The sequence below is a fragment of the Rhinatrema bivittatum genome, chromosome 15, assembly GCF_901001135.1.
Source record: "Rhinatrema bivittatum chromosome 15, aRhiBiv1.1, whole genome shotgun sequence".
Classification (NCBI taxonomy): Eukaryota; Metazoa; Chordata; class Amphibia; order Gymnophiona; family Rhinatrematidae; genus Rhinatrema; species Rhinatrema bivittatum.
This window is the reverse complement of record NC_042629.1, coordinates 44,540,446-44,550,640: the sequence shown is the minus strand read 5'-3', so window position 1 is coordinate 44,550,640 and position 10,195 is coordinate 44,540,446. Positions and strand designations below refer to the sequence as shown.

At 43.2% G+C, this 10,195-nt stretch overlaps 1 long non-coding RNA gene across 1 annotated transcript; it reads left to right on the top strand.

The window, feature by feature from the left end:
* The first annotated feature begins 9,214 nt into the window (after positions 1-9,214).
* Positions 9,215-9,829, top strand: LOC115077062. The gene is made up of 2 exons (XR_003852948.1): positions 9,215-9,283; positions 9,456-9,829. It is a non-coding gene; the product is annotated as an uncharacterized LOC115077062 (long non-coding RNA).
* The last annotated feature ends 366 nt before the right edge of the window (positions 9,830-10,195 follow it).

Here is a 10,195-nt window from a genome sequence, read left to right as displayed (position 1 = left end):
TCAGTTGTGTCCTTGTTCATATTTTCCAGTTCTGCCTGACCCCTCCCCCCCAGTAGTCTTTGTCCTATCCACCTCCTGCCATCACCACCATTTTGCTTATTACAGTTCCAGTACTTTGTCCTGAAGAACAGATTTTCTGGGTCTCCTGATTCACTGATTTTAAATCTTGATGCTCTTTTCCTTACTGTGTTGTTTGTTCTAAATGGTGATTGGAATGACTGTTGGGGTGCACTACTCACCAGTAAAACTGAAAGCAATTTTACATAAAATGTAACTATAAATATGTAAACTTTGTTGGAGGAACTGAGGATATATGAAGCCAAGATCCTGCAATTCAAAGCTCCTAGAAGGAACTCATATCATGAAATCGTAAAGATTTTTCATTCATTCTGCCTGCTCACTGTCATCTTGGGATTCCCATTTCTTAAACTTTACCCTTCTGCCAGACATATAAGTTTTCTTTCATATTTGCAAGACAGGATACTGCCAGAGCTGGAGCCATGTGTCCACAAGGTGGGAAAAATGGAAAAACTGGCACATGTTCAGATTACACCAGTACTTGGTGGCCATTTTTTGAAGTGATCGAGCATAGTGTATAACTTGCCCATAGACCACTTTATGTGGCTTCAATTCATATATACATTCTTGGCACATCTTGTTCCCTTTCATCCTACACAACTAGAATGGTAGAACTAAACCAAGAGAAGATGTTCTGTGCGGCTCTTGAGGTGCTAATCGCTAGGAACTTTCTGTCTCTTTCACAGGTTGATAGGTTTAGTCAGAGAAACTGGATTAACTTTTCCATAAAACAGTTTGCATTGCAAAGCAATACATTTATGACACACCTCCTTAAAAAATAGGAGATGAACATGATTAAACATGAGTGGGAGGGAAAGAATAACAATTAACCTGCCCTTGAGAAGTGGAAAGAGGTATAGTGTTGCACTTTTAGACCTGTTCCCCCCCTCTGTTCAGTACACAGCATTGCCAAACTAGCTGGGATAATACTTGCTTACTTTCATGAACTAATGGAGGGTAATTTTTAAAAGAATTTGCACACATAAACCCTGTTTTTAGGCATACCAAGAGCCATTTGAAAGTTGTCTGGAAAGTTGTGAAAAGCACATGCAAAACCCATTTTGCGTGTACTTTTGCATGCACCACAAAGAGGAGTTCTGGAGGAACAGAGTTGGCATGGGGACAGAATGTACATGCACTTTCGATTCTTGAAAGGATGCGTGTGAATATGCACATACACAATGCTGACCCTCACTCCCATGCAGGCGTAACTTGTACTTGCCTGTCAACACTGGTTACATGTACCCCCTGTGAAGTTTCAGAGTGGACTTTGGCCTACACGAGCCATTTGAAAGTTACCCTGATAAGGACTGGGTTACAGCATAGTATTATGGCACTTATAAGCCATCTTTCTCCAAGGTGCTTTTTGAACATAATGTACAACTATTCTTGCACAGCTACAACCTGAACTCATTTTAATTCAGAAAGATGAATAGCTGAGTTGATCATGCTGGAACTGGAACCAGTTTTCAGAACCATATTCCAGTTAGAGGTAATTGTCTTTCTAACAATTACAAATAAAATAGAGACAATTTTTTTTTCTTCACAACAGACATCTTCCACTTTCTTTTTCTTGTTTCAATCATTCATGCTCATTGAGTGGGAATGCTTTTATCTGTCATACATGCCAGACTGGAACATGATTCTAACGTTTATACTGACTGGCAGAGAACAATCGTGTAATGAATCTGCTCAGGGGCACAAAGACCAACAATGAGGTTTTTATGTATCATAACTAATAGAAAGTGCACTTCTTCTCTTGTATGGCAGGGGCAAGCCAGAGCAGAAAAGGAGCAGATTAATTACATTTGTATGTCACGGGTTTTATAGGTGGTTGATGATGCCCAGGCCAGCCAAATGGATTGTCTCAATTCCCATTTGGATGCAGGTTTGGGGACAGGAGTTTGTGATGTGACTCATTGATGTGTATAATGGGGGAGAGAGTGCGTGTGGGGGAGGATGTGCATGTGGCTGCACGTGTATGTGGAAGAGGGGTTGGATAGTAGAGGTTATGTGCATAGGGGACAGTCGGGGGTTGGGATGTCATGTAGTGGCATTTGCCACTCCTCCACCCTGCCACTGTTATTACTGGTATCAATAACATGGGATCTATCTAATGTTTGGGTACTTGCCAAGAACTTGTGACCTGGATTGGCCACTGTTGGAAACAGGATTCTGGGCTTCATGGACCATCACTCAATATGGCAACTTCTTATTGGGCCGATACAGTACAGTGCGCCCCGACGGAGCGCACTGTTAGCCGGCATTTGGACGCGCATTTTGGATGTGCTAACTTTACCCCTTATTCAGTAAAGGGTAATAGCGCATCCAAAACACGCATCCAACCCCCCCGAACCTAATAGCGCCCGCAACATGCAAATGCATGTTGATGGCCCTATTAGGTATTCCCGCACAATTCAGAAAGCAAAATGTGCAGCCAAGCCGCACATTTTGCTTTCATAAATTAGCGCCTACCCAAAGGTAGGCGCTAATTTCTCCGGGCACCGGGAAAGTGCACAGAAAAGCAGTAAAAACTGCTTTTCTGTGCACCCTCCGTCTTAATATCATGGCGATATTAAGTCAGAGGTCCCGAAAGTTTAAAAAAGTAAAAAATAAAAAAAAGATTTAAAATGGGCCCGCAGCTGGCGGGTCGAAAACCGTCGCTCAATTTTGCCGGTGTCTAGTTTCCGAACCCGTGGCTGTCAGCATGAAGACGCGGCAGCAGCCATCTTCCCAAGGCTTGAGGAGAGAGAAGGAAGAAAGGTGAGGCACAGAGGTCGAAGCCATCTGAGACCGACGGATGCAACAGTATCCTCCTTCAAAGGGCCCCCTCCAGACCCCCTACCTGGTCTTGGTTTTTGAGGATGCGATCGATGAAATTGACGAAGCATCTCTTTGTCCATGATATTAGTCAATGGTTCCCACAAGTTTTCTTCTGGTCCGTATCCCTCCCATGACAGGAGGTATTCCCAAACTCTGCCTCTCTTTCTTACATCAAGGATGGCATCAACCTTGTACTCAGTGTCCTCTTCTGCATCAACAGGAGTAGGTTCAGGTGTCTTGGTAGAAAACTTGCTAAGAACAAGCGGTTTCAGCAGCAAAACATGGAATGCATTACGAATCTTCCTAGCTGGAGAAAGTTTCAGACTATAGGTGAGTGAGCCCAATCGTCGGAGAATAGGAAAGGGTCCGACAAAGCGTGGAGCAAATTGAGCAGATGGAAGCTTGAGTCTCAGATGTTTGGTAGACAGCCAGACGTTATCACCAGGTTGGAATTCAGGAGCCTTACTTCGGTGAGCGTCATAGACGTTCTTTGCCTGCTTTTTGGAGCATCTCTTTAGTCTCTCTCCAGAGCTGCTGTCTATCTTTGGCAGTAGATTGAGCTGCTGGGGACGACACAGAAAGTGGAAGTGGTAAAGATGGTAAAGGTTGTCGTCCGTAGACCACTTCAAAAGGTGTAGATCCAGTAGATAATGCTGGATGCGAATTGATGGTGAATTCAGCCCAGGTCAACAGTTCAGTCCAATCATTTTGTCGTGAACCGACATAGGTGCAGAGGAACTGTTTGAGAGTTCTATTCATTCTCTCAGTTTGGCCATTCGACTGAGGATGGTTTGCAGAGGTGAAGTCAAGTGTGATGTCGAATTTCTTAAACAAGGCTTTCCAGAACTTTGCTGTAAATTGAGCTCCTCTGTCAGAAACAATGGGGCAGATTTTAAAATACTACGCCCGTGCGTACTTTTGTTCACGCGACCGGCACAAACAAAAGTACGCCGGATTTTAATAGATACGTGTGTAGCCGCGTGTATCTTTTAAAATCCGGGGTCGGCACGTGCAAGGCTGCGCAACATCGGCAGGAGTTTCACCTTTTCCAGCCCTTTCCCTGCAGGTTGAGCTCTTGGGTTCTAGGGGCCGGCAGGACTTCTGCAAGGGTCTCTCAGGGTATGGCGTGGCAGAAGGTCCAGGGGCAGACTAAGGTCAGAGGTAGATGGTGAGCAAGGGTAGTCAATGTCCAGGTAAGAGTCAGTGGCAGGCACCAAGCAAGAGTAGTCAATGTTCAGGCAAGGGTCAGATCCAGGTATCAGTCTGAGAGTGAGGCAGGGACCAGGTATGGGAATAGGTGAGACAGGACAGGCTGCACAAACGAGGCAAGGCTGGGCAGGACGGAGAGGCAAGGCTGGGCTGGATGAGGCAGGTAGGGGTGGCAAGGTAAGGCTGGGCTGGACGAGGCAGGCTGGAAAAATCAAGGCAAGGTGATCAGGAACAAGAGCAACATGCACTACCATAGGTAGAAGGACCTGTTGCTGAGGTGCTGACCAGAAGCGCGTCTGGCGTTTAAATATCCAGCCAGCTCTGACATCATCTCCTGGCACCTCAGTGTTTTCCCGCCCCGGGGCCTTTAAGCCCTGACATGTGCCGCTCACTCACTCCTAGCGGGAACAGCAAAGGAAGGATGGCGGTGGCATTCCTGCCTTGAGGATGTCATCATCAATGCTGGTGGCTCATGAGGGTGAGTGCGGCCAGGCATGGGATGGTCCCGCAACTGGACAATCACAACACCTGAAAATTTCAAATTAATGGATTGCTGGGGATACACTGTCTGTTGGCACCCATGAACACCAAAGCTGGGCCTAGCTCACTAAGGCTAGCTTTACCGTTTTTGGTCTTCTGAACTTTCCCTGATGAGGCCCCAGGATTATTTTAAAGCCATTACTGGGAAGAAATGACGTTCAATTAGGCAAGAAGAAACTTGTCTAAAAGAAACAGGAGTAGAACAGGCCAGCAGCTTTAGATAGCGATATTATTCCCCCTTTCCAGTGTCAGGGAAAGTGAAAGGATTATCTTAACTGCGTATTACAACAGACCTACAGAAAAAGTTTTTTTTTTTCAAATATGTGTTGTAGTTCTTTTCACCTTTTACTCTCCTAATAATGTGGGAAACAAAAATAGACAGCAGAGCTTGAGCTTGCAGAGAGAACAGATACTGTATTAGTGCTGGGTTGGAAAGTTATATTTATTGATTTGATTTGAGTTTGCTTGAACCTACTGCTTCTTTGTGTGGGGAAAAAATGAATCTGTGATCCATGTCTTCTCCATGGACACGAAAGAGACAATCTCAAGGGTTTCTCACACGTGTTTTATAGATATATATAAAATAGAACGTATAAGAGGGTTTTGAATGATTGCAAAATTCATAGCAAGAAACAACTAAAGGACAATGCAGCTTACATCCCAGAAGACACAAACCTCTGAACGAATAATAGCAGGTCAGAAACTTAATCCCACCCCGGGATTATACAGGCTCAAGGGATACATGGTTAGGAGAACCAGAGGTCCTGGGTCTCCATGTTCCTATTTAGGATGAAGAATCCTTTATTTTTGGTAACTTAGATGGCAATTTCCAAAATAATTTGCCCAGGTAAGTAACAGTTACCTGAGTACATTCCTCAGGCTGAGAATTACCCTCCCCTCAGCAGCACCTGCTTTGGGTGGCTCCTTGGGAGTTAAGGTTTTCCACACTCCTCTTGGGGAGGTGTGAAGTACCTGAATGTTCAAAAGGGAAATGATGCGGGCAGTTTGACTTTGATAATTTGTTTTGTGGGACCACTGGTCAGGGCCGCTGCCTCCATTAAGCAAACTAATAAGTTGCCTAGAGCACCCAGATTTTAGGAGCAGCAAAATTCTCCCAGTCTGAGGGCCAGAGGTCTGCTGTACCAGAGCCATTGCTGTCAAAGAAGGCAGCACTGGGCTGGAGCCACTGCCACCGGTAGTTAAGTTGGGGAAGGGAAGGATGAATGTCCAAAGGTCTGCCTGGGGCACCAAATATTTCCAGCCCTGCATAGGAATCCCTGGCAATGTATGTCAAAGGTTAAAGAAGTCCCTCCCTTTCTTTCATATGCCAATGTCATAAGATTGGCCAACCCTGGATAACATGGGAGGGATTGAGGGAATATTTCAATTGAAGACACATTTTGCATTATTCTCCCCCTGCCCCTTTATTGTGGACCAGTCACAAACTATGCATGGGTTCCTTTTTTCTTTTTTTTGTTTGTATTTTTTGTGATTACATTGTACATGATACTATGTGTAAATTTGGTTACATGCAAATAAAAAAATAAAAATAAATTACACAGTTAATGTCCTGTGCAAGGAAAAAAATGCACCAACAACTATCAAGAAACAAACAACAGCTCAGCAAATGGATGAAGTCTGGAGACCTGGTTGATGTTGTGTCTTATCACAAATAAGGAACGCCTCCATCTACAAACCCTGTTTATACACTTAAAGATTACAAAATGGCATCTCCTTTTAAGACTATAACTTGAGACATTGAGAAATTGTGAAAAAAAATGTGCACATCTGCAGTGATTTCTTCACACTTTCCACATGAAATGAAGGTAGAGAAAACATGCCAAGACTGCAGTGTGCAGGCATTTGAAATCTTTATTTTGGCATGTGCTTTCTTAGTAATGTTTAAATAAAATACATAAATTAGTCTTTGAGAAACCCAAATATAAAACATATTTAAAATAAAGGAAAGTCAAAATAAAGATGGTAAATTGTTGATGTGTTGCCTGAGGAAGACAATGGTTTCCATACAGCTATCCCACTGGTGGTGACATCTCCCCTTTCAGTCTTATCTCCTCTTCCTTTCCACCAGCCACCCCACGTTTTCCCCTTTGCCCAATTGATTGACTTTTGTAGCCCCAAGACATATATGAACTAAAATATGTGGCTCTTACCCTAAACTAATCTTCAGGGATTAGCTTTTAAAGCTAAGCTTGTATCTATGGACATATGTCTAAAGTGTTCTTCAGGGAGGGGTTCTTTCGCCCATGCTTTTTGGTATTGCTCGATCATTTCTCAGTTTTGGCAGAGGATTCTTACTTATATTAATACTTTGATAGGTGTTACCCTACCTCTGATACCAGAACTAATTTTGTTCCAAGTAGATCTCTCTAAATATGTACGGAAAGATAGCGAGAGGTTACTGGTTAGAAAATTTCTTGTTCAAGGTAAACGTTCTATCTTGTTGGTTTGGAAGGAGTCCAATGAATGCACCATCTTTTTGGCAGTGGAGAAATGCCATTCATAATTTGATGCTTATGGAAACTCTGGCAGCTCGTTCTTCTTTTCTTGTTAAGACGAAATTCCTAAAATTCTGGGATTTATACTTGCACAGTCTTTCCAGGAGAGCTAGGACTCATATTTTGAATACCTTATAGGATACTTACTATATGAGGCTCTGCATGTACTGATTTGCCCATTTGATAGAGGCTGGGATGGGGAGGGGGGTGGGGGAATTTTGAAGGGTATGAGGGGAAATGCCTTTATTGTGCATTTTAAGGGCTTGATGTACCAGAATACGACATCAAGCCTGTTAGTTGGAATGAGAGGGTCTTTATAGTGGGCATGGGTGGTTATGAAATTGTACAGTGTTTACTTTCTTTGTAATATTTATGTGACTTTTATGGCGTTAATAAAAATATTTCAATCTAAATTAATCTTCAGGGAATGTATAGGTAAAAAATAAAATATTCCAGGTACACAGCATTGGTTTTTTATCTCTAAATTCTGCTTATGTTCCTTAATAAAATTAATTTTCAAACTTAGCTCATAAACAGGCGTTTGCATCATAAAAGTCGCAAAAGGTTGTGTGGAAGAAACTCAAAACCACTGGTAGGCTCTGAACATTATCCTCCATGAACTGTTTGTGGGTTAGCCTGACTCAGTTTTCTAGTTCTGAACACATAAACATTCTGCTGAAACAGAGCAGGGAAGTAGCACTGATCCGTGATGTTACTTGAACAGCTGGTAAGCTTGTTAATCAAAACACTTCTTGTACCTACTGAACAGTACATAGAAGAGCTGTCCTGATACAAGATATCATCTTTTTTCATTGAGGGATGCTTGTTATGGTGCTAAAGTGAAGTATATTTGCAGACATACAAAATCAAATTGCTGTGATTTGGTTGTAATCAGAAGATAAATGTAATGGATGTGAGCCCTTGTGCCGTGGCGTGGTTGACGTAGCCTACCAGGCGAACCTACTAGGCCCTTGCCAACAACTTGCTCTTGCTAGGACTGGAACTGGAGCTTCACCTATATCAGCCCCATTCACCGCAGATTGAGCCCTTGGGTTCCAGGGGCCAGCAGGGCTTAGGCGAAATTCCTACAAGAAGCGGTCAGAGAAGTCGAGAAGCACAGAGGTCAAGGCTGGCAGTGAGCAGGCAGTATCTGGGTCCAGGCTGAGGTCGGAACAGGCAGTGAGCAATCAGTATCTGGGTCCAAACTGGGATCAGGGCAGGTGGCAATCCAGAAGTTAAGTCAGTATCCGTAGAAGAGGTCAAAACCAAGAATCAGGCCAGGATAGACAGGACAAGAGAAGACACTAAAGACCAAGACAAGGAAGGAACCAGCAGGATGGGGCAGGGTCAGGCAAAGGAAGGCAAGGCAGGGACTAAGAAGGCACATGCAAGGCAAGTATAACCACGAGCAAGGCAGGCAAGGAAACGAGGCAAGACAGATTAGGACACAAGGCATGGCAGACAAGGAAGCAAGGCAAGGAGATGAGGAAAAGCAACATGTACTGCAAGACTGCAGGAGGACCTGTTGCTGAGGAACAGCATACCTAGGCTTAAGAGGGCAGCCTCCCATGACATCATCAGGCAATGCCGCCGGGGCTTTCTTGCTGCAGGGTCAATATCAGAAGAAAGAGAGAATGAGCCTGCCCCTATGCATAGTAGCATTCCAGCCTTGAAGATGAAGGCTTGGCATCAGGCGGGTTGGTGGCTCCCTGAGGTGAGTGTGGCCAGGCACAGGGCTGTCCTGCAACCAGCCAAACGTTACAATAAATTACTGAGGTAATTTAACAGTAAAACTGAACCATTGGTGTTTACATTTCGGAAGGTTCCTCCTACTCAACATGATGAATTTCAGGAAAGTGGGGTGCTGCTTATTATAAATCACTGCAAACATCACTCTGAGCCATGTATCCTATGAATACAACAGGAACTGAAAAGGTGACTCAGAAAGATATTTCTAAACCAGGGCTGTGACCATAATAAAACTTGTACTATTTTTAATCCCAAAAAAGTGCATAACATAAAATTATTTTAATATATGCTAATATTTCAGGACAAATAAGAAAAGAGAACTAGGAATAAAACCAAAAGCGGATGCAACAGAGCCAGGAATCACACAAGTTGGTATTTTAAATATAACTGTATCAATATTATTGTGTATTCAGATTTATTGAAATTCTAATAAGTACTGATCCACAGCTTTGCTCCAACTGCATTCTCCGTGTGAAAAGACATGTTGACCTGCCCAGCAGACTGTCGTACTAACACTTGATTTTTGTCCCCTCTCTCTAGCTCACTACCCACATAACTGCTTAGTGATATGAGGTGAGTTGGATGGATCAATGTCTTCTTCCTACCTAGATAATATGGATACCATAAATACCTACTGCACTTCAATGTAACTCGCCAAAAGCTACCAATGAAAAGGAAAAATAAATACATGTGCCTCATTGTCTACAAAAGTGCCTTAACCAGTGAACAGAGGCTGTACTATTTTCCATTGCAAATGCAAATGAAGTCTATGCTGATATACTGGAGATAATGAAAACAAATCAACCTGCCAACTGGTGCACCTGTAAGCAGGAGGAAGCTCATCAGACTCCAGAGAAATGAACTTGGGGGGGGGGGGGGGGGAGGGAGAAGAGAGGGGTGTAATTAAGGCATGGATAAAGAAAAGCATCTTCATCTGTGAAAGCATCCCTCCCCCATCCCCTTCATCTGTCCAGAGTGATTATCAGGGTCATTTGCATTTGCTAACAGACTTCAGTCACAGCTAAATGAATACCCCAAGTAACCTCTGGAGCCATTCGACCAGTGAATATAAGAGTATTCAGTGTTTCTCAACAAGGGCTGCCAACAGGTCTGGTTTTCAGGATATCTACAATGAATATTCATCAGATGCATCTGCATTCATATGATCTAAGAACTAGACTAATTTGCATGGCTTGCTTACTCTGAAAACCAGGGCGATGAAATATTGATTGACCTATAGTACAAAAATAATTAGTATTAAAATAAATGTCACAAACCAT